The following is a 23,615-nucleotide window of genomic DNA, read 5'->3' as shown; positions in this document are numbered from 1 at the left end:
AAAAGGGGGTGCTACTAGGTACTAAACATATAGGGTGCCCAAACTTTTGCATCTGCACGTTTTCCTTTTTGTAATTTTTAAAATGTAAGCGATGAAAATATATATCTTTTGCCTAAAATATAAAGGAAATGTGTCATCTGTATATAGATAGAAGACAGATAGTATGTTTAGTATCTTAATTAAACAACAAATTGAAATTTTTTTGGTGTCTATAAGGGGAATGTGCTTGCTTATAAAGTCCTGTGATTATAGCATTAATGCACTCTTCCATGCAAACATTCTCTACACTTTAAGGCTGTGTGCCCACAATGCGTTTTTAATGCGTTTCCGCGGCTCTTTTGTTTGGTGATGTCAAGGTGTCAATCAGACCTTTTCATGATCAAACAAAGTAAAGAAACACACAGACACAGTGTAAACACTTTATTTGAAATACAGCAGACCCATTCTTTAATCATTTAAATGAACCAATATATTCACCCCAGTTCTTAATCCAAGGGCTTAAGCAATGTCCCACCAACTTTATTTAGCTCTAAAAAATCATTGATTGATGTTCCAAAACGCTTCAAAAAATGCGTCAAAAACGCATAAAAAATGCATGTAAAAACCACATGCGTTTTTTCTGGCAAGGAGAGACAAAAACGCTCAGGAAATTTTTGCTTCAAGTCTGTGTGTGGGCACATAGCCTAAGAGGAGTGGAATCAGAAATGTGATCTAGAAGACTTAATGACAGTGACTGACCTGCAGCTCCAATCTATTTGGAATATAGGAGACAATGCCGATGGCTTCTTAAGGAATTAAGAAATAGTGTTCTGAAGCTGTAGCACAAGAGCTCAGAAAAGGAAATATAAACAATGGTATAGTAGATTTTTATTTTTTAAGGTACACCTTAAATATACTCAATAGTATATAATACTAACCTGTAGTAAGTAGAATACAGCTATATGTTAGCCCACTAGACAGCAATATAATAAAATAGGTTCTGTAGAAAATGTGTTTAACACCTTCAGGACATATGACGTACAGTTACGTCATATGTTATGTCCCTGACTTTGATGCGTGCTTGCAAGCCGAGCCAGCATCTTTCCCGTTGAAAATACCTCGGTCATGAAGGGGTTAAATACAGAAGTGAGATTGGATACCGTGTAAATTGTTGATATCTGATGGCAGATTAGGGATAATCTGACTGTTCTAATTAAAACTGTATGCTGAGCAGGTGTTTGTGATTTATATTAGATGCCCGGGGCGATGTCACATCAATTCTCATGAGTTGTGAATAATGGGACTGGGCATTGGTGACATCACATTTAATATATAGTAATAATAAACTAACTGGCTGGTCCTGTTGCTTAAAATCAAACTGCCAGACTTATATTAGGTTAAATTGTACTGGTATAATGGAAAGGAACTGCTTATTAGCAGAATAAAGCTGTCATAGCACTCCGTTAACATTAAATTTAATTAATTATTCAGAGAAACAGTCACTCAATATTTATTTACGTTTATTCATTACACCTAAATGGGTTTTATGACATCCTGATAAATTATTACGGTATTTCCTTTGCACAGCTTGGCGATAATGCAGTATCAGTGTGCTGCAGAGATAAGGTGTAATGAACTAGAACAGCTTATACAGTTGTATGCACTTCTTCATACCACTGATCTCATGGCACTAGGCATTTTACCTTCAGATTGTTGTGAAGGAATTGCCTCATTTCATCCAAGTTTACCCTATCTGGAACATGTATTTAGCTGAAGTTTTTCTTTTATTATTCCAATGTAGTTACATTTTAAGCTCCATGAGTAAGTGAACGTGTCTGCACAATTGTAATGTGCATTGTGATATGGAAACCATGAGATTTGATCACAATGCCAATATTTTGGGACATTGGTGTAAAATAAGTAGTTGTAAGGACAACTACTCTATGAATTGACTATTTCACAACTCTCAATTGTAACCTTATAGTAAAAGGATTGTCTAAAAAGAGTAAAACCCTGCATATACATTAGACTTGTCAGCCAAACCCACTGATTCAGATAGGTTCGGCAGACATATTAATGTGTATGGGGCAATTTGTTGTCAGGGGAAATATGGATGCAGCATATCCAGTTTAGTACATGTCTGATTTATTGTCAATGGTTCTCTCATAAAGAACTTGGCCGAATCGGCGCTCCTGTGTATGGGAGAGTCAGTAGAGTTAGCTGCCGGTCACCCAAAAGATCTCCCAAACCATCATTTGGCCATCAGACATCTAATGTGTAGGGCAGGCTTAAAAGGATTATGTAGGGGGCCTCCTCTGCAATCCTGTATCACATTTTATAGTGACCAGGGGATAGGTGATAGTTGGTGGTAACCCCCCCCCCCCAAGTTGTATAATATTACTATGACTAGGAGATGACATCTATATGAAATTGAGCATGTTTCCTAAAAAGTTGTGGCACAAATAGATCAATGAATGTCACCATAATAGTCCATAACAGCTAGGGCCCATTTGATGGTTAACTTTCTAAAAGGTACATGTTCATTTTCAAGAACAGGACAGACTTTTTCAAACAGATGCTGCATCACATTGCTCTTTAGTGATGACATTGATCTTCAAGAACCTTGATTTTAAGTGACATTTCATTATGGTTTTCCCTAACTACTAAATCAGTTGGCACCACTTGGACCTTGAACCCAGTACATCCTGCACTGGGGTGACCATCTGTGCTGAGGCTGAGGAACTGAACTCCCTCTACATTCAATAGATGCTGGATTTGTAATTTATGTATCCAACAGTGTCTTAAGTTGTAAAATAGATTTCTTTATTCAAATAAAATAAAATCACTAATAATATACCAATTATGCAGAAGAACAAAACACATATGATAAAAACAATTAGAACATACAGCTCAGACTGCCAAAATAATGGACTATGAGGCTGCCCATGCCAATGACAAACTATTTCATGGCAATCAATAACCACAAACAAATATTCAAAAGTCACAGAAATGTGAATAAAAAACAGTGAAAAATCCCTATTTATTAAAAATAGATATAATAGCCCAGCTATTATTGTGTGGATAGCACACTGACCACGGATAGCACATTGACCACAGATAGCACATTAACCATGGATTTCACACTGACCACTGATAGCACATTGACCACGGATAGCACATTAACCACAGATAGCACATTAACCACGGATTTCACACTGACCACTGATAGCACATTGACAACGGATAGCACATTGACCACGGATAGCACATTGACCACGGATAGCACATTGACTATGGATAGCACATTGACCACACATAGCACATTAACCACAGATAGCACATTAACCACAGATAGCACATTGACCACGGATAGCACATTAACTACGGACAGCACATTAACCATAGATAGCACATTAACCACAGATAGCACATTGACCACGGATAGCTCATTAACCACAGATAGCACATTGACCACAGATAGCACATTAACCACAGATAGCACATTGACCACAGATAGCACATTGACCACAGATAGCACATTAACCACAGATAGCAGATTGACCACAGATAGCACATTGACCACAGATAGCACATTAACCACAGATAGCACATTGACCACGGATAGCACATTGACCACAGATAGCACATTGACCACAGATAGCACATTAACCACAGATAGCACATTGACCACGGATAGCACATTGACCACAGATAGCACATTGACCATGGATAGCACATTGACCACAGATAGCACATTAACCACAGATAGCACATTGACCACAGATAGCACATTAACCACAGATAGCACATTGACCACAGATAGCACATTAACCACAGATAGCACATTGACCATGGATAGCACATTGACCATGGATAGCACATTGAACAATGTTTGTGAATTTACCTGTACAGGTGACCGTATTTTCACACTGACCTAGTGAAAAAAATTGCAGTATGCACTATTCTCTTCTATATGTCGGCTCACACTCGCTTATACAAGTCTGTGAGTGTTTTAAAAAAATCAGATCCCACACAAATCATCCTTATATCATTCATATTTCATTCATATATAACATTCAAAAACTCTTACTGTTGTTTTTATTCATTCTTGTCTGGACGATTGCAACCCTTTACTAGTCGGTCTCCCTCTTACTAAACTTTCCCCTCTCCAATCTGTCCTGAACACAGCAGCCAGGATCATATTCCTCACCAAGCGATACACCGAAGCCTCTTCCCTGTGCCAATCATTGCACTGGTTGCCCATCCAATACAGAGTTCAATATAAACTGATCACTCTTATGCACAAAGCTAACCATGCTTCAGCACCCCCTTCATCTCCTCCTTCATCTCAATCTACCACCCTTCCCATGCCCACCATTCTCCCAATGACTTAAAACTAAAATCCTCCATAATCCGAACTTCCCACTCCCGTCTCCAAGATTTCTCACGTGCTGTGCCAATTCTTTGGAATGCACTACCCAGGACAATTCGATTAATTCCCAATACCCACAGTTTTCAGCGTGCCCTAAAAAAACATTTATTTAGACTGGCCTATTGCCTCAACATACTTATCTTACTGTCCCAGTTTGGCCCAAATTAAAATATTCTTCAAAATCATGTTCATACCCTACATGCATTTAATAGCCTCTGTCTGTACTGTACACATACTGGCTGGCGACCAGTTCATGCAGTGTTATGTACATACCCGATTTATTATATTAAGGCTGCATTATACAATATATGTACACTTTACCTTTTGTGTCCCCACCATTTCCTCATAGACTGTAAGCTTGCGAGCAGGGCCCTCACTCCTTTTGATGTGAGTTATGCTTATTCTGTAACGTCTGTATTGTCTGTATAAGTCCCCCCTAAAATTGTAAAGTGCTGCGGAATATGTTGGCGCTATAAAAATAAAAGTTATTATTATTATTGTCATTACTAACACAGGAAACTGGAATTTGTCGTAGCTGGGTACTACACGGATGTAATATAAATGACAACACACATGAAAATCACCTTAGCTTTCTGGATGAAAATCGGATGATTTTTTTTATATGCTTATCTGAACACAGCTTTGAACATTGTCAGAAAACTTGCCACATTCAATGACTATAGTGTTAAAATTCAGTGGAGCGAACAAGGGGTCAAATATGTGATCAAGCACGGATAACGCCTGCACAGCCAGTACAAAGTGTGAGGCTAAGTACAGGGTAGAGTCCACTATCATTGGCATCTAGGGGAGAAACCTAATGAATTGAGAAAGCTCTTCCATATTGAGAGGCTTGGCATTCCGGGACAGGAAGGGGTCTATGAAGACGTCGGCGAAATAAGATTATTGCATTACCTGTAATCCGCTTAGTTCACACGATTCGTCTTGGATTTGAGTTGTGGATTCCGCATTACAAATCTGTTATCAAAAACAGTCCAATACAAATGAAAGGGATTATGTAAAGCCTATTCACATGGTCTGTTTTGTCGTGGATTTGGTCTGTCCTTGTGGATTATCAATCTGCAGCATGTCCATTATCTTGCAGTCCAATTGCGGATTTTCAGCAAATTGTCCCCATTTGCGATATAAATGTATTTGTTAATCTGAAACGGAAATCCGCAGATGTGGATTTAAATTGCGGATTTAATTGCTGATCAAATCTGCAAAAAAAAATATGCAACATGTGAACTTGGCCAGAATGTTATTATACATTTTATTCCATATTATACACTTGTAAGTTTATCTTAGAAACTATTTCAATGCAATCGTCCTTACATCCCGTTGAAGATCTCAAGGCTGTAGATATTTCCCCTTGACTAGTCGTTTTGGTTTCATTACAATGGGAAATGGATAAATATTAATCACCAGCTTTTGTGCTTCTAAGACATCTTCTCTGATTCATTAGGATTTGCCTTGATGTGAACGCAGGAAAAGCAAAAGGACAGTCATGCAAAAAAAGGCAAATGCTTTAGATCTGTTTACGAAAAGAGAGGCATTGACAGTTTTCCAAGTGTGCAAACAAGCATAATTTATGTGAAGGTCTGGCCTAGATTCAACACAAGGCTCTTTAGACAGTAAATGTCATTTCCCTTTTCTCGTTGCTGAACGCAGGATCAAAGTGTGAGCAGCAGGCACACCACTGATATTAGGCAACAAGAGTCAACAGAGAACTTGATTTCTCATATTATCCTTCTCATTTCACACAAGGAAATGTGATTATTATGCATCGCTCTCTGGACTGAGACTTGGCCTTCAGTTGCAGCCAAGGAGCCTTTGCTAATGAGAAAAACAAAGTCATATCCCTTTTATATGCATTTATATGTGCTGTCAATGAGGTTTAAGAAAGGCTTGAAATGTTTCATAATAGAAATAGGGAATACTAAACATCATGTTTGTTAGTATGGAAAGCTGTGAATGCTGCATTACATTACCAGCGTAGAATATGTGGACATGTGCTGTGGAAAAATCCAGAAATATTGCATTTTTTGCAGTGCTTTTTTTTCTTGTATTTTTGCCTTTTTTATTTTTCATTTTCCCGTTGCGAGATGTTGGCTGTAAATAAAAATATTCTACAAAGAAAATATGAAGCACAAAAAAATGTGTATTTTATGACATTTTGTCACCATTGGAACACTTTGGCCATCCCTGTTATCTTACTCCAAACATAGGATGGCTTAGGCGTGACTTTATTATCTGTTTTTTCATATAAAAAAAGCATAAAAATAATGCAATTGTGTATTATTTTGCTTCAGTATGAGGCTACATTCGGATCATGTCGCAAAAGCTTCTCACTCGTGACCATGACCCGGTTGTGACTATAGAGGGGGCCTCCTCTTCTCACATTAACTCATCGAACCCACCTGTCCCAATAGGCTGACACTGAGCTAAGCGCAGCCCACAGTTCACACATCTACACTACATTTCTTGGTGCCCCAAGTAAGCTATACTCGCCTTCTTCTAGGATTGTGGTTACGTTTACATCAGTAAGGAAGAATCTTGTGAAATTTTAGATTTAATAAGAAAAAGGAATATAATACTTTAAAAAACGTTACAAAAGATGAAATTATAAAAAGACAAACACACAAGCAGAAATAGTATCTAATAAAGGGTATAAAACAAACTCTTATAATTCGGTTGTGAGAAACGTTTTCGCACAGCAGATGCTGCTGGAAAAATCAGACAGATCGGCAATATATTTTGCTCTCCTGAATCTGACATTGAGAATTGGTAGATGAGATGTTCTGAGGGGTCTCACCAGACCTCTCAGGTCTCCCTCTGCCGAGCTAAGATGAAGAGGGATTTTGGCCCTAATTTCTGCTATGGGTCATATTTTCCCCCAGTAACCTCTAATAGAAACAATATGGCCATGATCTTATCGGACACACTTTAAGCATTCTATACATACCACACATGAATTTGATATATCCATAATTTGGGGAGAAATTGTCCTCTTGTCGGTTGCCAGCTGCCGACACTTTTGCGATTTTACCCATAGATGACAATATGTTCCCCAATCATGGATATATCAATAGATTATGTCAAATTAAAATTATTATAAAGTTAACAACAAAATATTGGTTTTCTTTATGTCACGTGGGCTCCTTACAGCTGTGGGGTTGTTGTGTCTGGACTTCTGAAGCCATTTTCGCACATTTGGCTTTACACCTTGGTGCTAGCAAGGGAACATAGGAAATATCTGCGCAATCATTTGGTTATCTAGAATGGACAGCTAGAATGCTTGATCTACCTGGGGATGGCTAGTTTCCATTATCTTCTCACATAGGGGAAGCTGCAGGTGTTGAAAAGAAATGCCCTAAGCCTTTGGTTCTCATAATTCATGACACCACTTATAACAAACGGGGTTTGCAATTCTTAGCTCATACTTTTGTTGGACATGAGTGAACATCTGTTTGGGTTAGATTTCATACTGAGTCATAAAATGTTTAATTTTATTTAGGTTTCTAAATGAATCAAGGCATGCTTCATTGGAAAATGCTCTTGTAGCCACATGGTTATAGAGTGCTTGCTGCCATGCAGTCCACCTCATATATCTCTGTCATGTGGATGAGACCATGCACCTCGAGAACACTTGTGTAATCTGGATCCGTAATTACGCCATTTATTTTTTGTAAATATTACCTTACCATGTAGGGTTTGTATTTTGCAGATGTCATATTTTTAATATGCAGCATATTAATAATTTTCAAATCCACACCGATGCTTTATTGTAAGAGTCCTTTATCCTCTTCTTTACATTTCTATAGTCTTCTTTGTATTTCTACATAGTCACGACTGTAACTATGGGCTTGTTAAAGTTGAGCTTATTTTTCAATGTTCTTCTTTACATTAAAGTCAAGTTTAGTAAGAATAAAGAGCTGGTTCCATACAATATGTGGAAAGTAGAGCAAACATAATACAATTTGCACAGATTTATATTTTATTCACAGCTCAAGCTTTGTCTGGGGCTGCTTCAAAGAGAGATTAGATCAATATATCACATAGGTCAGGAAATAAATAATAACAGCAATAGTTCTTTGCAAAGTATGGGCAGCTAAGTGAGCAATGAGGTAACCTATAATGTTGAAAACATTTCATTTTTATGTTACCTGTATTGTAAGTGAAAGATTAATCTTGAATATAGGAGGATATGAGGGAACATAGCAGGATTCTGTGCATATCTACCACTTGTTTATGATTTCATAAATAACTATTGGGTAGAGATGAGCGGAGGATCGAGTTCAAGTCAAATTTATTGAAACTTGCAATTTCACACGAATTTGAAAACTTTGAGATTCAATTCGCCGTTTGTACAAAAAAAACTTGTCTGGCGCCATTTATCTCACTGCTAAAGGATCAGCGAGGGGGTTATTGTCTACTTGAGTGGCCATATGAGCTTCCCCATAATGGCCTACAGCTATGACATTTATTAGTATGTCTAACCTTGTTCTCTGGTCCTCCGTACCTGGGCCATCAGGAGGTAAGTCTCTCTCCTGTAAAATGTAAGCTCTTATTTTCAGTGGGGTCCTTTCTTTTTCATCAGTAAAGTGTAAGCTCTTATGGTCAGCAGAGTTCTCACTCTCTCTCCTTTAGAGTGTACGTTTTTATGCTCAGCGGGGTCCTCTCTCTCTGTCTCCTTTAGAGTGTAAGTTCTTATGCTCAGCAGGGTCCTCTCTCTCTGTCTCCTTTAGAGTGTAAGTTCTTATGCTCAGCGTGGTCCTCTCTCTCTTTCTCCTTAGAGTGTAATTCTTATGCTCAGCGGGGTCCTTTCTGTCTCCTTTAGAGTGTAAGTTCTTATGCTCAGCAGGGTGCTCTCTCTCTCTGTCTCCTTTAGAATGTAAGTTCTTATGCGCAGCGGGGTCCTCTCTCTCTGTCTCTTTTAGAGTATAAGTTCTTATGCGCAGCGGGGTGCTCTCTCACTCTGTCTCCTTTAGAGTATAAGCTCTTATGCTCAGCGGGGAGCTCCCTCTCTCTGTCTCCTTTAGAATATAAGTTCTTATGCTCAGCGGGGTCCTCTCTCTGTCTCCTTTAGAGTGTAAGTTCTTTTGCTCAGTGGGGTCCTCTCTCTCTGTCTCCTTTAGAGTGTAAGTTCTTTTGCTCAGCAGGGTCCTTTAGATTGTAAGTTCTTATGCTCAGCGTGGTCCTCTCTCTCTGTCTCCTTTAGAGTGTAAGTTCTTATGCTCAGCTGGGTCCTCTCTCTCTGTCTCCTTTAGTGTTTAAGTTGTTATGCTCAGCGGGGTCCTTTCTCTCTGTCTCCTTTAGAGTGTAAGGTCTTATGTGCAGTGGGGTCCTCTCTCTCTGTCTCCTTTAGGCTGCATGCCCACGATGCATTTTTCAAGCGTTTTTGCTGCGGAATTTCCGCAGCGGAAACACTTTTAAAACGCTGGGAAATATGTGCCCCATGGTCCCCAATGACAATCCGCATGCTCTGTGCACATCCGCAGCAGATTTTCTGTGCGGAAAAATCCGCAGCATTTCCATTATTTGTGCGTTTCCGCATGCGGATTTGCCTACTCAATGCATTTGAAAAACGCAAGTCAAATGCGCATGTAAAAACGCTTCAAAAACGTGTGTTAAAATCCGCATGCGTTTTTACTGGCAAGGACATGCAGAAATGATGCGGAAATTTTCTGCTTCAATTCTGCAACGTAGGCACATAGCCTTAGAGAGTAAGGCTTTCACCCCTCCTTACACTTCTTGAATTCCTCATTCTTTCTAATTGACTACAATCTCCCATGTGGCAAAAAAGATGGACATCAATGTGACTGAGGGATCAGATGACAGCTGCCTACTAAAGTCTATGGAAATAGGAGGGAAGATGAAATCGGAGAAGCAGAGTAAGAAACAGATTGAAAAAGACAACCAGACAAACATATACTCATGCTGCTGCTATCTAGTCTGCTATCTCACCCAAGAGTTGGATTCACAGCTACACTGCTCTGTACTTGTGTATATTACTACTGTATAATGTCTTCACTGCTGCTAATTCTAAACATGCTACATAGACACAGGAGAGATGAAATGCCTTATGCCTGTGAATTTTGTGCATAGGAGACATGATTTTAGCTAGTCTCCCTCCACTAGATCAGACTACTGAAAATTAGAGGTACAGCCTGCTGAGGAGAAAACCAGTAAAATGCAGTCATATAATGGGCAGAAATTCTGTCAAATACTACTCACAAATGTCAACTTATTTAGAACAGTCCCATGAAATAAAATCTGTCCTAAGTAATAGTGAAATTTAATATGATTCTTCCATCCTACAAAAAATGTAATTTCCAAATTTTGGAGCTTAGAGTGACAAAATGAAAACCCAACGTATTCTTAACAATAAACGTGGTCATTGAGTAGTTAAGACTTGTAATGTCCTTGGAATAAAGGAACATCTGGAGGCAGTTTTCCAGCCTGTGGCCCTCTGTTTGCTCCAGTCCTGTTTCCCATCTCATGACACTGACCTTGTCAATTTCAGGTGCATTTTCACTCAGTCATTCCAATGTAAAGTCATCTGCATCCACACACCTGACTTATGGAACACTCTGAGATTGTGTGAATACAATGTGTCTTTTTCTGTAAAATCTAGGACAGATAGAAATGGAGTGATTGCCCATAGGAACCAATCATTTTCCACCTGTGATGGTTTCGGTGAAGGTTAGAAAGTGTTTTCTGCAGTCTCAGTTGGTATGGACATCTCTTTAACTACATGATTCAAAGATGAACTTGCAGAATTTTTTTTTATTATCTTTTTTGTTTTCTCCTACACTTTAACACATTTAAAAATTTATGTTTTACTTGTATCTTAATGTGAGATACATGGGTTTCTTTCTATAGGCTAAGAACAATTACCCTAATAGAAATGGCTCCCCAAGCAATAAATGGACGCCTCTTGTTTGTCAGGGCAGAAGCTGTGCTTGGTAGTAGTAGAGATGAGCGTTGTTCTACTCGAACTGTTCGCCAATCTCAAATTCGAGCTGTTTTGGGCGGTGTTCGAGCCGTTCGGCGAACACGAACAATTTGAGAAAAATTCGGCTGTTCGAGGTTATGTTCGATAACTGTTCGTGCACCAAAATCATAACTGGATTTTTTCTCAGTAATGATGAAAATTAATGTTAATACGCAGTTTGAGTGTACAGCGGGGTGGGGGGAGGGGCAGGGGATGGATCTCTGCAGGAACAATGAAGATCTCCATTTTTTTTTCTCTTTCCCGCATTTGCAGTGGGGAGGTGCAATCTGTCAGCCTATCAGCAGCGCACACACGGAGCGAAGTGCTTTTTTTCACACAAGCAAGGGCATGTGTGATTGGCAGTGTATGTCACATGTCCTTGCCCTATAAGACCAAGTCATTTTCCCCGTCGCCACCATTTTCTCACTGCTGCAGCTGCGTGTTAGACGGCACCGCTGTTGCTGTGTGCGCTATACCTTGTTAATTTCAAGCCAATTTTCGCACAAATATACAGATAGCTTGGGAGTAGGGAATAGTTGTGATTGCAGTCCTTTTAAGGACTAGGTTACAGCATTTCCTACGACTTTTATCAGGGAGGTCTGTGCTCTTAAATAGATAGGTTGTGGGAGTAAAGACTAATTGTAATTGGAGTCCTTTTCAGGACTAGGTTACATGAGTTCCTATCAGTTTTTGCCAGGCAGGTCTGTGCCAGTGCTGTGCAAGTTTTTTTCACAGCATTTGGCTGAATCTAGCAAAGCTAATCCTTTTTGGCCTATTGCAGAGTGTGTTAGTCAGTGGAGTAGCCTATCTGTGTTGCAAGATATAACACCTGTGTATAGAATACCAATTTTTTTACTGCACCTAGTGAAGTAAAATCTTTTGGGCATAGCATCATTCTATTAGTCCATCTATACTGACCTCCATCAGGTTGCAAACTGAATATAATTTTTTTCTGCATCTAGCTCTGAAAAAATATTTGGGCTTCTAGCAGTGTGTGGGACTTGGTCTATTAGTCCATCTATACTGACCTCCATCAGGTTGCAAATTAAAAATAATTTTTTTCTTCATTTAGCTCTGAAAAAATATTTGGGCTTCTAGCAGTGTGTGGGACTTGTTCTATTAGTCCTTCTATACTGACCTCCAGCAGGTTGCAAATTGAATATAATTTTTTTCTGCATCTAGCTCTGAAAAAATAGTTGGGCTTCTAGCGGTGTGTGGGACTTGGTCTATTAGTCCATCTATACTGACCTCCATCAGGTTGCAAATTAAAAATAATTTTTTTCTGCATCTAGCTCTGAAAAAATATTTGGGCTTCTAGCAGTGTGTGGGACTTGGTCTATTAGTCCATCTATACTGACCTCCATCAGGTTGCAAATTAAAAATAATTTTTTTCTGCATCTAGCTCTGAAAAAATATTTGGGCTTCTAGCAGTGTGTGGGACTTGGTCTATTAGTCCATCTATACTGACCTCCATCAGGTTGCAAATTAAAAATAATTTTTTTCTTCATTTAGCTCTGAAAAAATATTTGGGCTTCTAGCAGTGTGTGGGACTTGTTCTATTAGTCCTTCTATACTGACCTCCAGCAGGTTGCAAATTGAATATAATTTTTTTCTGCATCTAGCTCTGAAAAAATAGTTGGGCTTCTAGCGGTGTGTGGGACTTGGTCTATTAGTCCATCTATACTGACCTCCATCAGGTTGCAAATTAAAAATAATTTTTTTCTGCATCTAGCTCTGAAAAAATATTTGGGCTTCTAGCAGTGTGTGGGACTTGTTCTATTAGTCCTTCTATACTGACCTCCAGCAGGTTGCAAATTGAATATAATTTTTTTCTGCATCTAGCTCTGAAAAAATAGTTGGGCTTCTAGCGGTGTGTGGGACTTGGTCTATTAGTCCATCTATACTGACCTCCATCAGGTTGCAAATTAAAAATAATTTTTTTCTGCATCTAGCTCTGAAAAAATATTTGGGCTTCTAGCAGTGTGTGGGACTTGGTCTATTAGTCCATCTATACTGACCTCCATCAGGTTGCAAATTAAAAATAATTTTTATCTGCATCTACAGTACCTCTGAAAAAATATTTGGGCTTCTAGCAGTGTGTGGGACTATTTGTATTAGTCCATCTATACTGACCTCCATCAGGTTGCAAATTCAAAATAATTTTTTTCTGCATCTAACCCAGCCAATAGTTTTGGCCTAATACCACAGTTTGGCCACTCAGCTCTGCTCGGTTACCATCCATTGTTTTTTTGTGCAAACAACTCCAGAGTTGTGAATTAGTTAACCACCAAAATGAGTGGAAAAAGGCCTGCTGCTGGTGGAAAGGGGAATAGGCGTGTTGGGAAGGGGAAAAAAGGTTGTGTCCGTGGGGTAGGTGTTAAAGCAACAGTAACATCTGCAGAAGAAAGACCATCTTCCAGCCAAACTAAAATGTCTACTTCTTTTAGCGGACAATGTGATAAGATCCCTTTCTTACGGCCACGCCAATCGCTACAAATTCCAGATGAGGCACAAAAACAGCAGGTGCTTCAACGGATATCAAGTGCTCCTTTAAGTGGGCTCTCCTCCACATCAACTTCAACATCACAAATACTCCAGTCCTCAAAGGTGTCACCCAAATCGCACTTGCTTCCTCACAGCTCCCAAATCTCCAGCTGCCCGTCTGAGTATGAGGTAGAACAGATGGTTGAGTCTGCAGAGCTGTTTACTCATAGTATAGCCTGGGAATCAGAGGTCGACTCCAGCGCTTCTGTGAATCCAGATGAGGAAATGATCTGCACTGATGCCCAGAATCTTTATGAGTCGGATCCAGGACCAGACGCAGAAGGTTCTGACCATAATGTAGACCCTCATTCCCAAACTGTAACTCCTGTTGGTGGAGACAATGAGGAAGACGATGATAAGACTCAAATACCTGATTGGAGCGACAACTTTAGTTTTTTGTCAGGGCAGGAACAGGTTGGCTCTGAGGACGACGGCTGTGATAACGCACAGGGTGATGATGATGAGGTCGGAGATCCCACTTACTGTCAACCCACAGTCAGCCAAGAGATGAGGTCAGCAGAGGAGGTGGAGGAAGATGCTAGTGACGACGAGGTCAGGTTGCGCCTTCCTGGACAGAGACGTAGTACTGGAAGCACGTCAACAACTGCATCCTCAAACACAACTCTGCCTCTCACCACAAGTCGTGGTGGCTCTTCAGGTCGCATGGGTGCTAAGCCTTGCATAGCCTGGGCATTTTTTCAGATCGATAAAGATGACCCAACTCGTGTTATCTGTAACATTTGTCAGCAAAAGCTAAGTAGAGGCCAAAAAATACATAGTTTGAGTACTTCATGCATGAACCGGCACATGGACATGAAGCATAAGTTGCAGTGGGAAGCTCAGTGTGCTACAATGCGGCCTAGCCGGCCGGGCCAATCACCGTCTGCCATATCTTGTGCATCCGCGGCCTCTTCATCCTCTGTGACTGGGGGGACAGCAGTCACACCTGTTTTGGGGCGCAGACCTGCCACCTCTTTACCCGCAACAGCCAGCGTGATTGGCAGGTCATCATTTTCTTTGGAGGTGGTAACACCAGCTGGTGTTGAGCGCTGTCCGACATCGATAGCACCACCTTTGGATCAAGGCAACCTAACATGTCCGCCTGCATCTTCCTCACAGACCGGCAGTTTGCCGGGGACACCCTTATCAACCCCGTCTAAGCACAATAGCCAGCCCTCGGTCCCTCAGATGTGGACAAGTAAAAGACCATTTCCTCCTAGCCATGAGAAAGCTAAGAGGTTGAATTTCACCATCTGCAAGCTCTTGGCTACAGAAATGCTGCCTTTCCGCCTGGTGGACACAGAGGATTTTCGAGACCTTATGTCCGACGCAGTGCCCCAGTACCAGATGCCCAGTCGGCACTACTTCTCAAAGAAAGGTGTGCCTGCGCTCCACCAGCATGTCGCACACAACATCACCGCTTCTTTGAGAAACTCTGTGTGTGACAGGGTGCATTTCACCACAGACACTTGGACGAGTAGGTATGGACAGGGGCGTTACATGTCGCTGACTGGGCACTGGGTAACTATGGTGACAGCAGGACAAGGGGCTGCTGTCCAAGTCTTGCCGTCCCCACGAGTTGTGCGTCAATCCTCTTTATGTCAAAGTTCCTCCACTGCTTCTGCCTCCTCAACCTCCTCTCGGTCTTCCACCTGCACCCAAAGCCTGTCTGGTCATGCCACAAGCTTTCTAACTGCACAGAAGGGATCCTGCACACCTCCTTACTATGCTGGCAGTAGGGCTCAACGTCATCAGGCGGTTTTTACATTGAAATGTCTGGGAAATGTGAGTCACACAGCTGAGGAGTTGTGGTCAGCTCTGGAGAACCAATTTCATGAATGGTTGTCTCCACTGGACCTGAAACCAGGGAAGGCCGTGTGCGACAATGCTGCAAACCTGGGTGCGGCCCTTCGCCGGGGCAATGTCACACACGTGCCTTGTATGGCTCACGTGTTGAACCTGGTTGTCCAGCAATTTTTAGCCCACTATCCCAGACTAGATGGCCTTCTGCAGAGGGCACGGTCGCTGTGTGCTCACTTCCGCCGTTCGCATCCCGCAGCTCAGCGACTTACATCTCTACAGAAGTCGTTGGGCCTGCCACTTCACCGGCTAAAATGCGATGTGCCTACCCGGTGGAATTCAACTCTGCACATGTTGCAGCGACTGTGGCAGCACCGACAAGCCCTGGTGCAATACGTTCTGACGTATAGCCTGGGCCAATGAGATTCAGAGGTGGGGCAAATCACGCTGGAGGAGTGGTCTCAGATCAGGGACCTTTGCACCCTTCTGCACAGTTTTGAAATGGCGACGAAGATGTTTAGTGCTGACGATGCCATTATCAGCATGACTATTCCGGTGATTTACATGCTGGAGCACATGTTAAACAGAATTCGGAGTCAGGTGGTGGCACAAGAGGAGGTGGAGGAAGTAGAGGAGGAGGAGTTGTATGCGGAAGGGCTAATATCTGCAAGGTCCAGACGGTCGGCAGCACCAAGGCGGCAGGCATGTGAGGGTGGGGGAGATGGTTTTACCAGGGCGCATGGTAGCAGCCAAACTAGTGAGGAAGGTGCAGGAGCCCAGGAAGAAGTGGAGGACGAACTGATGGAAGACTCATCAGATGAGGGAGACCTTGATCACATTTCTGTTGTGCGAGGTTGGGGGGAGAGGACAGAGGAAGGAAGCATGATTGTTACCTCGCCACCAACACAACAGGGACTTGGTGCTCCTGGATGCGCAACACACATGAGTGCCTTCTTGCTGCACTACCTGCAACATGACCCTCGAATTGTGAGAATTAGAAATAATCCTGACTACTGGGTTGCCACACTGTTAGATCCCCGGTACAAAAGTAAATTTGCAGAAATTATTCCTGCCATAGAAAGGGATGCACGCATGCAGGAGTATCAGCAGAGACTGTTGCAGAATCTTACATGTGCTTTTCCACAAAATACCAGTGGTGCACGTAGTGAATCTCACAGTTCCAACTTGCCAACCGTGGGACCGTCAAGTGTTCAGCACTCAAACCGTAACAGAACCACTGTATCTGCTGGTAACATCAATTTTGCGGAATCATTTCACCACTTTTTTAGCCCATCCTTTGCAAGGCCACAGGAGACAAGAAGTCTGACACATAGTCAACGCCTAGAGACGATGGTACAGGAGTATCTCCAAGTAAACATTGAAGCCACGACTGTGTCACTGGACCCTTGCTCTTTTTGGGCTTCCAATCTGGATAAATGGCCGGAGCTAGCCACTTACGCCTTGGAGATCTTGTCATGCCCCGCAGCCAGCGTTCTGTCTGAACGTGTGTTCAGCGCTGCTGGTGGTGTGCTGACAGATAAGCGCACGCGGCTCTCCACTGATAATGTAGACAGACTCACGTTCATAAAGATGAACAAATCATGGATCCGAAACGACTTTTCTACCCCTGTGTCATCCTGGGGAGAGTAAAAGCTTGATGATTGGTTAAAATCACCCTACCAACCGTTTTAAGCTTTCAAATTACTAATCATGTTTATCTGTATCTTGACTGGAAAATAATTTGGGCTTTGTAGCAGTGTGCAGCACTGATCCTATTAGGCCATCTATACTAAAGCTTCACCAGATTTAAAATTAAAAATAATTTTTAGCTGCATCTAGCCCGGAAAATAATTTTGGGGCTCCGAGATGCGCAAGGCACATAAGTGCCTTCTTGCTGCACTACCTGCAGCATGACCCTCATATTGTCAGAATTCGAAGTAATCATGACTACTGGGTTGCCACACTCTTAGATCCCCCAAACTTTTCGATCAACCTTTTCATTTTAATAAAGACCAAAAAAATGGTCATTTTTGAAATTATAAGCATTAGCAGGTTGTTAGAAACTGAAATCAAACAGTTTTCAACTCAAAACTTTATTCTAGGTGATGTTACATTTTCACATAGGACCCCTTGTTCGAAAGGAGCTTCTGAACTCTCTCGTCCATTGAATTTGTCAGGTTTTGGATGGTTTCTGCTTCAATTGTTTTGCATGAGGACAGAATACCCTCCCAGGGCTGTTGCTTAGATGTGAACTGCCTCCCGCCATCATAGACACTCCTTTTAATGATGCTCCAAATGTTCTGAATGGGGTAGAGGTCATTGGAGCATGGGGGTCACACCATAAGTTTGTCCCCTTTTATGCCCATATCAGCCAGAGATGCAGATGTTTTATGTGCAGCATGAGATGGTGCATTATCATGCAGAAAAATGATCTTGCTGTGAAATACACGGTTCTTCTTCTTGAACCATGGCAGGAAGTGCTGTTTGAGAAAATCCACATACATTATGGAGTTCATCTTTAGCGCCTTCAGGGATCCTAAAGGGGCCGACAATCTCTCTCCCCATGATTCCAGCCCAAAACATTACTCCACCTCCTCCTTGTTGGCGCTGTAGCCGTGTTTGCGTGGGGTGTCCATCAACCAGCTATCCTCCACTCCATCCATCTGGACCATCGAGCGCAGCACGGCACTCATCCGTGAACAAAACAGTTTTGAAATCAGTCTTCATGTAATGTTTGGCCCACTGGAGCCGTTTCTGCTTGTGTGATGTGGATAGAGGAGGTCGACAGGATGGCGCATGCACAGCTGCAAACCTCTGAAGGACCCTGCATCTTGTTGTTCGGGGGACGTTGGAGGCACAAGCAGCTTCAAAAACTTGTCTGCTGCTATGACAAGGCTTTTTTGCCGCTGCTCTTTCAACCTGACGTAATTGCCTGTAGGAAAGAGTCCTCAATTTGCCCTTATCAGCACGCACACGTGTGTACTGTGAATCAGCTACATACTTCTTGATTGCCAAGACACTTCATCCTGATCATCGCACAATGTTGATTGTAGTCATGCCTTGACCTAAACACTCCACAATTTGTTGCTTCTCAGCAGCCGACACATCCTTTTTCTTTCCCATTTTGGCAGAAAATGTAGGCTGCTTAATAATGTGAGAGAGCCTTCTTAAGTAGTCTTGCCTTTCATTGGACACACCTGCCAAACTAATTAGCACAGGTGTCTGCAATTGCTTACAGTGATATAAAGAGCCCTGACACACATCACCATCAATGAGTTTAACTGACAAACAAACAAATTCTTCCCTTATCACTCCTAAACACTTTTTGTATAATAATTTGGAACGCAGTGTACATGTGCTTTTCCACAAAACACCAGTGGTTCACGTAGTGAATCTTACAGTTCTAACTTGCCAACCGTGGTCTGTATGGAGTTGTTCAATAAAGGGCCCAAAATTAAGATAACATAGATGGGAGAGGTCTCTATGAATAGGAATTCCTAAGTATTTGATACCCTGTGAGGGCCAGGCAAAGGGAAAGTTGGACTGGATGGAATCCTATATGGATTTGGGGAGGGAGACATCGAGGGCCTCAGACTTCGCTGCATTGATTTTAAAATTTTACCATGTAACAAAGTGATCTATTTCAGCCATAACAGCATGGATGGATATATGTGATTGAGTGATATATACTAGGACATCATCAGCAAATAGAGAGCACTTGTACTCGGTGCCTCCCACCTCAATCCACCTAATATTGGGGTTATGGCGAATTGATGAGAGCAGGTGCTCCGTCACTAGGATGTATAAGAGAGGGGACAGAGGACATCACTGCCTTGTCCCATTGGTGATTGTGAAAGGTGATGAAAATGTTCTGACGCACCCCCTGGGCCTTGGGACACCCGGAGCCGGACCCTTTTTGGTGGATGCTGGTGGTTGTAGTCTTCGTGGCGGCGACCCAGTTCCGTGGCTCAGGGCGGTCAAACCAGTGGCGGAACTATTTATGTGGTTTTCATGTTTAAATGTCCGACTACGCCACCCGTGGATTGCGGTCAGAGTGAACCGCCGCTACAGGGCAGACCACTGAGGCTGGTGTTGTGGGTGCAGCAGAGCGTAGCATAACTCCCCACGGGAGGAGTATAGCCTCAGGGCAGTGTATGCGGAGGATGGGGGTGATGGTGCAGGGCAGCAGCAGTAACGACACGGAGTCAGTGATGCAGTTCAGGGCCTTTACTCACAGTTCTTATTATCCAGACCACGTCTGCAGGTAACGGCTGCCCACGTCGTACTGTGCTCACCAGGTGAGGGGCTCAGACAACTCCCAGATAACTTTGGAGCACTTCACAGGACCCCCTTTGTGTGTCCTTTGTCTGGCCTTTCTTACCAACACTTCTGTCCGGCTGCCTCGGGCCTCCTCTTGGTAAACTTGGCGCCAGTTTCCCTGACCCTATGTGGTGCCTTCCTAGCGGGTGTAGCGAGGGGCTGCGCCACATAAAATGTCAGAGCCTCCGGTTTCTAGCTGAGGGTCGTTTCCTGCCTCCACTAGTTTGGGGACCGGTCTCCCCCTTTGGCCTGACCCCTCCACGCAGGTGGATTCGGGCGTGCGGTGGCGACTCGCCCGTCCGCACCCCTGGGATCCCTTCATTCCTCGTTCCTGGAGCCTTCTCCGCTCCTCTTCCTTCCTTCTCCCTCTTCCAGGCCTGGGCCTCTGTTACTAGGCCCGCCTCCGGAGCAGAGCTCATGCAGAGCCCCTGCTCCCTGCCACTTCTGCTCAGACTTCTCTGCACTGAACTAAGATGGTGCCCACCTTTTATACTCCCTTCTCAATGCACCCAGGAACTGCTTCCTCCCTGCTCCTGCACTACAGGGTTCCCCTTCCTCAGTGTTCCCTCCCCCCACTCCAGCCAGGGACAGGGACTGTCGTGCCCATCTCAGGGGCATATTGGTCGCCCTGCCCCACGGCAATGTGGTGTAATGCATGCAGGTGTCGGGTCCTGATCCACACTCCATCCTTACCTGAGAGTGAGATATCACACCTCTGGGTGAGGTGCAATACGTCTGTAGCAACCGAGCCCTCAGGGTGCTACAGTTCCATTTATCTTCAGCCTAGGTGACGTATTGCGATACAGGGCCGTGATTTTGGCTATAAAAGGGTCCCCTAGACCCCTACCCCAAGCTTTTTAAGAGAATCATATATGGCGTGCCAGGAGACTCTATGGAATGCTTTCTCAGCATCCAACGAGAGTATCTAATTACAAATTTTTAACTGCATCTAGCCCAGGAAATACTTTGTGCCTAGTAGCAGTGTCTGCTAGTGAGCGGATTATCCCGGCTGTTAAGCAAGCTGCACCACCTGTAGTTTAGACACTTAATTTTTTCAAAGGAAATGCTTCGGGACCATGGGATACTTAGTGAAGAGCATCAGGAGGCACCCCAAGGCATAGGGGCTGGGACTGGCAGTAGGATGCCTTGCGGTGGACAGCCGAGCTCGATCCTTATAAAAGCTTTTTAACTGCAGCAGCTTTAGTGGACGCTACTGGAGCTGGAATTACCGCGGCTGCTGGCATGAGACTTGCCCTCCAATAGATCCTTGTAAATGGATTTAAAGTGTATTCATTCAAATTAGAGAGACAATTTAAATTAAAAAGCTTAGAGCTGCCTCCACCACAGGGGGGCTCGCTCGACCCACCAGCGGACAGGCACCAGTATTGGGAGAGGGGGGCTGGCCGTCAGGGTTCACCGCGGCTCTGGCACAAACCCGGCGACACGGAGGTGGCACGGGCAGGAGCGGACTGGCCATGTCGGCTTCTCACTTTTTGGATTTTAGAAGGGCATGACATGCCTATATCTGTGTCTCCCCCTCCTTTTACTCCTCCACCTCTTTTATTTTCGCATGACTATATGTACTTGTCACTTTTCCATGTGTTAGTTATGTCTTCTGAGCAGTTTGTCAGCTTTTGGACACCTTTGAAGGTGTTTTCTATGTGTTTCTATGTGTTTTTGTTTGCCTGCCATTGGTTTTAACGGTGTTCGAAGGTGTTCGACGAACAGTTCGACGAACAGTTCGGCGATCACACGGGTGTTCGACGAACCGAACCGAACTCGAACACTACGGGGGTGGCTAAACACTAGTTAGTAGCTCATAAATAAAGGTGTTTTGCTTTGGAATCAGACGGAATGAATAAAACATGACCTGCTCCATTGAAACTTTACATCAGATCCATTCTTCCATGTATAAGTTTTAACACTGCAAGTAATAATTCTATAAGCTAGCTTCACATTAAGCACCCTTTATGGAGAGACACAGTTTGCCCAATAATGAGAAGTATGAAGCCACAGGTATTGTTGTGTCCTCCCTAACCTCTCCGATACACTCAAGATGATTGGTACCAGATGACAAAATTTGAAAAGAAAAAATATGTTTTCACAATGCCTTGCTGAGAGAGGTTTTTGGTTTGGGTGCCTATATGTGGCTATCCTATACAGAGGTTATGATTTGAATTGCAGCCCATTGAGGTTTTTGCATATTGTGATAATGTATTCATTCTGTATTGTGAAAAATTGGAGACTTTAAAAAGGCGTTCTTAAGTTTAAAGGGAACCTGCCACTTGATAAAATGTTATTAATCTGCAGGCAAATGGGGTATAAATGGGGTATATGGGGTTAATCTGCAGGCAAATAACATTATGAACCTGCCAGGTGCCTGCTCTTAGAGCCCCGCTACTGGGATGAAATTAACTTTATTCCCCCAAGCAGCATTTGGCCTCTAGTCATAGGGGTGGCACTAGCGGGGTTCAGTCACCGCTCAGTGCATAGTGAGTGGCAGCTGTAACCATGCCCCCAGCACTGACTGACATCCCGATCATCATTAGGTCTGGCTGTCAGTCTGTGCTGGTGGCGTGGTTACAGCCGCCACTCACTATGCACTGAGCGGTGACTGAAACCGTGCCAGCGCCACCTCTATAACTGGAAGACACACACTGTCAAGAAAAATAAAGTTAATTTTCTCCCGGCTGCAGAGCTCTAAGTGTGGGCCCTGGGCAGGTTAACCTGCCGATTAACCCCATATCTGCAGCATTTTTTCATATGACAAGCACTCTTTAAAAGTCATACCCTTTTAATGGGATTCGAGATAAGTTCCTGATTGCTTCAGGCCTGACCACTGGGGCACCTACTGATCCTTAGAACTGGGACTTTGAAGAACTCTAGCTGAAAAAAGCAGAAGTCAATCATACGCTCTGCCACTCCATTCATTTTTAATGTGAACGCTGGAGATCGCTAAGCTGATCTTTGGCGCAAGTTCTTAGGATCAGTGGGGAGCCCAGCAGTAAGACCCCCAGCGATCGGGAACCTATCTTACATATAGGAGTTAACTTTCAAACTTGAGAATACCCCTTTAACAATATTTGCTTTGCACTGCCATCTTCACTCACGGACATGTCCAGATTCTCCACGTTACAGATGTCCTTGAAAAAAACCTTTGCTAGATCAAAATATTGGATTACATCTATACACTCCCTTTGTCAAATCTATTAAAACATCAGATTTAAAGAGTAACCATTTAATTTTTATATAATAAATCAGTAATACATAAGAAAATAAGCAACTTTGTAATATATCTTATAAAATAAATCAGCGTCTTTCTCCTCCAGGACTGATTATTCATTTTGAAAATTCTCAATTCACCAGTAAAATCTGTATTAAGTGAAGACAGATTGTTACAGTACTGAGATAGGAGATGAGAGCTGCTACTGATAAGATTATATGTAGGAGGGGAGGAGCTCTGCCTCTAGTCCCTCTTTTCTTCTCATCACTTCCTTAGGCCACGTTCAGTATTTGGTCAGTATTTTACATCAGTATTTGTAAGCC

General features: G+C 42.8%; 1 protein-coding gene across 2 annotated transcripts in view; it reads left to right on the top strand.

The window, feature by feature from the left end:
• GRID1 (glutamate ionotropic receptor delta type subunit 1) overlaps window positions 1-23,615 on the top strand; it is a 1,896,881-nt gene that overhangs the window by 206,446 nt on the left and 1,666,820 nt on the right. The gene's annotated exons all lie outside the window — the stretch shown is intronic.

The sequence above is a fragment of the Phyllobates terribilis genome, unplaced genomic scaffold (genome assembly GCF_046119375.1).
Source record: "Phyllobates terribilis strain yellow unplaced genomic scaffold, ASM4611937v1 Scaffold_5__5_contigs__length_657084704, whole genome shotgun sequence".
Lineage (NCBI taxonomy): Eukaryota > Metazoa > Chordata > Amphibia > Anura > Dendrobatidae > Phyllobates > Phyllobates terribilis.
Note: the sequence above shows the minus strand (reverse complement) of the source record. Positions and strands in the feature narration are given on the sequence as shown.